This window comes from Cibotium barometz, chromosome 57, assembly GCF_041138505.1.
Source record: "Cibotium barometz isolate CiBa-2024 chromosome 57, ASM4113850v1, whole genome shotgun sequence".
In the NCBI taxonomy this organism is placed as follows: domain Eukaryota; kingdom Viridiplantae; phylum Streptophyta; class Polypodiopsida; order Cyatheales; family Cibotiaceae; genus Cibotium; species Cibotium barometz.
Window position 1 is genome coordinate 39,782,912 of NC_141102.1, and position 8,171 is coordinate 39,791,082.

The following is an 8,171-nucleotide window of genomic DNA, read 5'->3' on the forward strand; positions in this document are numbered from 1 at the left end:
AACTTTTAAGTATTTCCCTTTAAGACCTACGAGCTTTATTTGTATGCATGCTAATAGTTAAGAAGAATGTTACATTCCATTAAAGATGATCATTTAATCTCGTAATATATTTTCTTTAATTTTAATACTATTATTTATACATATTAATCTACTATTAATGCTAATTTTCATGTACTTGTGTAAATCAATTAACACTTCACTATTTTTAAATTATATCAACATATAATTTCTATACTTTAATTTCTAAACACTACTATATAATCTATAAAGTTAAATGAATTCAAATTAATAGTATTTATGTTATTCATTTTACCTTTTTAATAAAACTTTAGGGGAGCTGTGTGGTTGTGTGTGTTTGTGCGTGCGCGCACGAGAGAGAGAGAGAGAGAGAGAGAGAGAGAGAGAGAGAGAGAGAGAGAGAGAGAGAGAGAGAGAGAGAGAGAGAGAGAGAGGTTGGATGAAATGGAATGGTGAACCTGGAATGCAAGAGAAAGAAGGTGTACGAGATGGAGGGGTGGCCCAAGCTAGAAGAGGAGAGAGACACATAGGGGTAAGAGAGAGGGTTTGTAACATAGGGGTAAGAGAGAGGGTTTGTAACATAGGTATGAGAAACTATAGATATAGTATTGTACATCCAAACTTGGCAAGAGGGGTGGCCCAAGTTAGAAGACGAGAGAGACACATGCTTGTAACATAAGTATGAGAAACTATAGATGTAGTATTGTATATCCAAACTTGGCACATGTACAAGCTCTTCTTTACTCGCATGCAAACCTCTCTCTCTTCATATATAAAACTAACCAACAATTAACCTAGCACATGTACAAGTTGTTCTTTACTTGCATGCAAACCCCTCTTCTCCACACATATAAAACTAACCAATAATTAACGTAGCACATGAACAAGGTCTTTTTTACTCCCATGCAAATCTATCTCTATCCTTATATAAAACTAAATAACATTCAACCTAGCACATGTACATCTTGAGTTCTTCTTTACTCGCATATACAAATCTCTCTCTCCTTATATAAAACTAATCAACAATTAACCAAATATTATCAACATGATTAATGCACTAGTTAATTAATTAATGCATTATATTATAGGACACGTTGATTAAGTTTGATATAGATTATAACAAATAGGTATTTAAATTCTAACAAAGATATTCCACTTTTTAAAGTGGAGAATATATACTATCAATATATTTCTAGTGTTACAATTCATTATTATTATTATTTAGATTCTAACAAAGATATTCCACTTTTTTAAGTGGAGAATATATACTATCAATAAAATTCAAGTGTTACAACTCATTATTATTATTTATTATGGAGAATATACTATTGATATCCAAGCATTACAACTCATTATTATTTAGTCATATAGTATAATTCAAGTGTTACAACTCGTTATTATTATTTATTGTGGACACTATTGATATCCAAGCATTATATTGTGGAAAGTATATTATTATAATCTAAGCATTACAACTCATTATTATAGAGTCATACAACAACAAAGATGTTTTATGTTTAAAGTGGAGAGTATTCTATTAATATAATATCCAAGCATTATACAACTCATTATTACTGAGTCATATAACAACAAAGAAGTTTTATGTTTTAAAGTGGAGAGTTACAACTCATTATTATCCAGCCATACTAGTCTTGGGTCTCATGCTACTATAAGAGTATAAGATCTACAAGGAATGCTCTCTTGCATTCTACTCAATGAAATTCAATGAGATATCTCCATGCATGCATCCAAGGACTGCTCTCTTACATTCCACTCTCATCAATGCAATTCAATGAGATCTCTCCATGGATGCATCCAGATCTTTCTGTGTAATTCAATGAGATCTCGCCATGCATGCATCCAGATCTCTCTATGCAATTTAATGAGATCTCTCCATATATATTATGGAAAAAGCTTCTAATTTTTCTCCTCTAATTTTTGCGAATGTTAGCCCTAATGCATGTCAAAGCAATGGACCTTTAATATCGGCTACCTGTGGGGACTTGTCGTGTGGTTATTTTTGAAATTTCGTCCCATGCTTTAAACTATGTAGTATGTTGTCTCTTGAATTAATGGGTACAGGTGCTATGTATTCTCTTGAATTAATGATTAAACGATGTATTAATTGTATATGAGGCGGGCTTCTGAGATAAGCGTGACTCTAAAAATATATATATTTTTTGTTGGCTAGGTTCAATGCATTCCCTTTGGGTTCTATATACTGTATCTCTAATAATAGTTATTAGCACCCTCGATTAAGTCTGACTTCTCAATGATGTATCTCTAATAATAGTCACCACCCTCGATTAAGTCTAACTTCTCTACGAGGGCATTGCTTCGTCTTCATTTGTGATAAAAGGTTGACTATCTCGTATAGCTATCTTGATTTCAGACCTAGCATCGGGATATTTTCTCTCTGATAGATGAACCCACTCGTGATGTGTCTTGTAGAAACTTACACAATTCTTTTCTATGATTTTGCGGGATTGGGCATATTGCAGTTAGCTCTTTGACGAGACAATTATGAGGTACCTTTGAATAAATATGGTGAGGTCCATGGCTAAAGCCCACTAGGATACCGAATTGGCACCTATCTCTTTTCAGTTACACTTAGCTGATTATAATCTACGTGATCTTTGAAGCTTGGCTACATGCTAATCATGTGTTTACTAATAAGGACATCTTATAAAGGGGTTTCTCCTGGTCCTAAGTCTTTGCATGAATACTAGGTCTTAACTTTATGGCCTAATATATGGATCCACTTCATTGTTCTTTTACTTGACCCGAATATAGCTTAAATTTGAGGATCTTTGGGTGACATTTATAGCATGTGGTAGATCTTAGGACACCTGTAATACACATACAGGCTAACAACTTGTGTGTGTGTTTTTGGATGGATGCAGGTAACATGATCTACCCTCTCAAATGTCTTGTAGTTTAAGCTTTACGACACAGGTTGCATTGTAGACATGGAGCCTTTAACTTGTGACATAGTTATTGTAAACAATATTGTTGTTGTGTAATCATGTTAAACACTTCATTTATCAAGATTGTTTGGGTCCTGAAACTTTTTTTTCGGCTTGTGATATGTTATTAAATATAGATAAACACACACACACACACACACACACACCTCCCCCACAAGATCTAGAGAACCTAGATATCATAGTGCATCAAACTAGTTGTTGCTGAGAGGGTCCGATGCTTGTGTAGTGGTGATGAATACGTTAAAGGTAATAAAGTCTCTCTCTCTCTCTCTCTCTCTCTCTCTCTCTCTCTCTCTCTCTCTCTCTCTCTCTCTCTCTCTCTCTCTCTCTCTCTCTCTATGTCTACATTATTGCTACTACTCTCTCCACGCTCTTGCTCTCTCACCATCGTGCTATCCATTAGGTTAGTAGGTTTTGGGCAGAACTTACCACCAGAAAGGGCTTTCCCCCTCCTTCCACCACTCTCAGGTTGGTGGCGCACTAGGAGTTGTAGACAGGTGAAGGTAGAACTTCGCCTCTCCTGTCACATATGAAGGTTTAACCTCTCTCTTTCTACTATGATTTTGGTTGGTTTCCCAAGTTTCTCCTTGTAATGCACTGCCTCTTTGGCCAAATACCCCCTCCTCCATGCCTTCACTATTGATGAAAAATGAGTGTCAGCTAGAAGCACGACCTACCACCTTAGCAACTACAAGTCTTCGTCTTCTTGTGGTATTGTCCTATCTCAACCCTTCGACACCACGGGCCCTTCTCATATTCTATAATGTCCAACATTACCTTAAATTCTGCTAGATCCGTGGCTATTTGCATATCAACGGTGGATGAGCACCGAGTAGGGCAGTGGATATGGCAAAAAATGGGGGTGCAGGTGACATGGTGTGTGGTTGGTTAAGACTCGGGCAATGGTGGACAATAGCTAAGGTGATGGTGGAGAAGGATAGGTGGTTGAGGAGGAGTTGTAGGACTGGACGTAAGGTGGGCATACGGAGATGGACAAGAAGGGGGAGAAGAGGTGGAGGAGGGGATATTGCGAGGTTAGGGTTGTGGGGCGAAGGGAGTAGGTAGGGGGGACTATGGAGTGCAGTTAGGTAGGTAGGGGAGGGGGGGCTAAAGGGCAAGGGGGCTAGGTAGGGGAGGACTGTGGGGTGCAAGGGGTAGGTAGGGGAGGGAGGGCTAAAGGGCATCGGGGCTAGGTAGGGGGGATGCAAGCAACATGGCTTTTTAATTTAATTCAATTAATTAATTAATTTATTATTTGATTTGATTTAAAATAATAATAATATGAAAAACATAAAAAGCAGGGGGTTTTATTTACACACACATTTGGTGAATTTAAAAAGGGACAGGGATTTAAATTTTTAAGGGGGGGAGGTTAAATATTTTTAGAGAGAGAGGGGGATTATGCATGTGTGGGTGAATACATGTGGGCATGCATGTGTGCACATGCACGAGGTTTACGTGAGCAATGTGGTGTACGTACACTCGGAGTTGTGAAGGTGTGTGTATGTGGGGGTATAAATGAATGTGCATATACGGTGTGCAGATGTGGGAATGTGTAAATGGGTGTGTACATGTGTAAATGTGTGAGCATGCACATGCTACACATGGGCACAAGTATGGGAGTAAATGTGCATATATATGTGAATGGATAGGGTGCATGTATAAGTGAATGTGTACATGTTATGACTCACCCAAACCCTCCTTGAAACACCAACAAGAAGATTACTTGGTGAACCGTAACTATCGTGAGGATCTTTCCAATGGCTGAGCTCATAACCCTTGAGGTCTCCAAGCTCCACAACTCCTTGAGAAGCAATTCCACCGCACCTCTCATGAGCGTTGTCACACTGCTGCATTGCACTACATGTACTCGGCCCTCCTCTCACCTCACCTCACACACTCACTCACTACCATGGATTATAGAGAGATTAGCAAGAGGATTAGCAAGAGCGAGCCTCTGTTGCACAATGGGAGAGTCCCTTGTTTATGAAAGATATTCACTTATATACATGGCCATAAGTGTTCACACTCACTTAAATTGTGGCCGATCGGGCCCTTTAGGCTCATAAGAGGCCTAATTCTATTATAATGACTACTCTCATAATATATCCATGAAGTACAGCACTTGGGACTTCTTCTAATCTACTACCACACGCTCTTGAAGCGGAAATCGCCCACAAGTATTCCATAGGACCATTATGGGTGCCCGTCCATATCTTGAATATCTTAAATGGTCTTGTTCCTCCGGAAGGAATAAGAAAAGCTAGTTATAGTAAATGAAAAGGTTAGAGATTACTGGGAATTCCTAATGGGTGGGGATGGTGGGGGTTTTTTGCGAGTGATTGCATTACTATATTTTTGTAAGCATTTTTTATATGGGTTATATATATTTTTTATACCTATTTTGTTTTTGGCAATCATAAGCAGAGTTACGTGTGATTTGTGTTAGGTGGGAAAGTAAGAGATATTAATGATGGGGAAAAAGAGAAGGAAGGATCTGGAGGAACGTAGACAAAATCATCAAAACGAGATTGTGATTATGAGCTCCTCATCTGATGCAAGCAACATTCATCAATTAAAGAATTTGGGCTTCGATGAAGTCCCCTTTTTGTGGTAGGATTCTTGTCAAAGTTGTTGAGTAGGACCTATTCCTGCGTGCTTCTTCCCATGTGCTTTTTATGCTTTTATGTATATTTAAGTGTTCAATGAAGTTGATATACATGAAGTATATGGATAGAGTCAAATAAACTCTTATTGAGCTGCTGCTTGTTAATGTTGGTGAGGCATGAAAGAATTATGTCGACTTGCGAGGCTAATTTAGATATCTTCACTAAGGATTAGAGGTCAATCTGTTTTGCAAAGATTGTTGTTTGGAGAGGTTTGTAATTTGAAGAATAATTCCAGGTGATAGGTTATACCATTGACGAGGCTTTTGCCCACCTTGGCCCCCCCATCCAGAGATGCACTTGGAAAGTTGTCGATGATGAGGAATTGGTGCAAATGCTCTCCAGTGCATGAGTATGGATATGTACTCATGGAGTAGTATAATGCTTCTTGCATCAATAGCTTGAGGACTTGTAAGACTGTAACTTTGATTCTCCTCCCAACCATATCCCAAATGGACCCTTAACACATGGTTATATAGGCCTAGGTGATGCATGACCTTCCAACTTCAGCCCCTTAACCTTTCAGTGGCTAGGCATGGCCCTTTCACTATCCAATGCCTCCTCAACTCCCCCTATAAGGGGGCACCTACTTCTGTGGCCTTTGGGCTTCCCTTATGCACTATCTACATCCCTTTTACATTGACCTTAATGCCTATTAGCCATTCCTTCAGGTATTTCCAATTTGAAATCCCCTGAATCTTATTTATCCAAACCTTTTACATATAAATAATATTTTCTAGTCTTCCCAGTCTCATAACATTTCCTCCCCCTTGAAAGAGAAGTTTTCGTCCTCGAAAACAAACTTAGGAAACCTTTTCTTCAGTATAGCCACTTAACTTGGAATAAGTTTTATTTTATAAGTATTTCAATTATAGAAACACTTCCTTTAGTAGAGGAACATTACTTCCTCATTCATGTGTTCTTAAACTCCCTTTCTATGAGAGAGTGTGTCTTTTTCTTTTAAAAACACCTATTGTCCATGTAAGTGTCATTACACCATACATATTTGACATGGTGTTGAACTTTATGTTACCCTTAGAACAATGAGGTTGGCTTTAACACCTTCTTCTAAGATGAATATTTTGTTTTGGTTGATGCTAAACATGAGGACAAACCAATATGATTATGTCCACCAACTTTGCATATATCCTTGATCAGAGGCTTGTATGTAGTTAATGACTTTTCATTGCTCTTTTTTACTTCTCGAGTGTCATAATCACTCAGAAGCTTTACCTGGATACCATCAACTCTTTTCCTAGTGCATACTTGTATACACTAACTAGAACTAGTCTTACCGGATAACCTCCTTTCCGTAAGACACAATTTCCAAATAATATTTGTTCTATTACCTTTTAGTACCTTGCATACTAGTTGACCGACCTTGCATACCATAAGCAATGAAGATTAAAGTAACCATTTACTCCCTTGGCCAATTCCTTTTACTTCTCAACTGTCAACTCAATCGAGTAATTCTTTTGGGAATGAGACAACCTCAACCTTGCTCAGTCAAGTCCTTTCGATTCCTCATACGTTGGCATAGCATACATCACTGGGCGTCCCATTCCACTTGGTTTCTCCTAAGTACCTTGAGTAACTGGTCAATAACACTAGACCCTGCCTTCTAAAAGTTTAGACGTCCTTGAATTTGGATCTAGGTAATAACTTCTTTTTTGTTACACTTCAAGTGAAACAATGTCCACATAGACATTTCTTTTTATTTGTAAACCTTTTTCAAGCAACTTATTTGCTTGATAAATTTTTATGCATATATAGAAACAATTATAAGGTTCCTTGTACTATGTCTACCATTATGGAATCCATAACCACTCGTAATAATGTCTCTCTTTAATATGGCCAACTTTTCTTTTCACAAATGAGTACATGTCATTACTTTCTTTTACAATCACATACTCATACCTTTATTGTGTGGCTGAAGCAAAACATCACTTTATTATATCACCACCATGAGAATTATAGTCTTTCCTCTTTTCCAAGGATTTAAACTCTTATTTACTGAGACAGATAGGTGGATTTTACCAGACATTAACTATCTTTACCAGGCATTAACGATCTTTTCCACTTGTGACCCTTCTTTAAGTGATTCCTTGAACCACTATCTTTTTAAGTGATTCCCTTTTATCACTAACAGCAGTTGCATTTTCCTATTTGAGAGTTATCTCTTTTAATCAAGTAATTCCAAACTACTTGATAGCTAGGGTCGTTAGCACATTTTTCTTTTAAGTGAGCCAGCAACTCACTTTCTAGTTGGGTAAAACTCAACTCATTTATCATGGGTGCTCGACTTAGAGCATCTGCCCCACGACCTTAAATTTTCTTTTCCTATATCTGATTTGAAAATCAAACTCTTGTAGGATTTCAGCCAACATAGCCTTCCTACCTTTTAACTCCTTTTGAGTAGTTAAAATTTAAGACTTTCATGGTGGGTGGTCAGACAATACTTCCAAATTGGCACTATACAAATAATGATGCCACTTTTTAA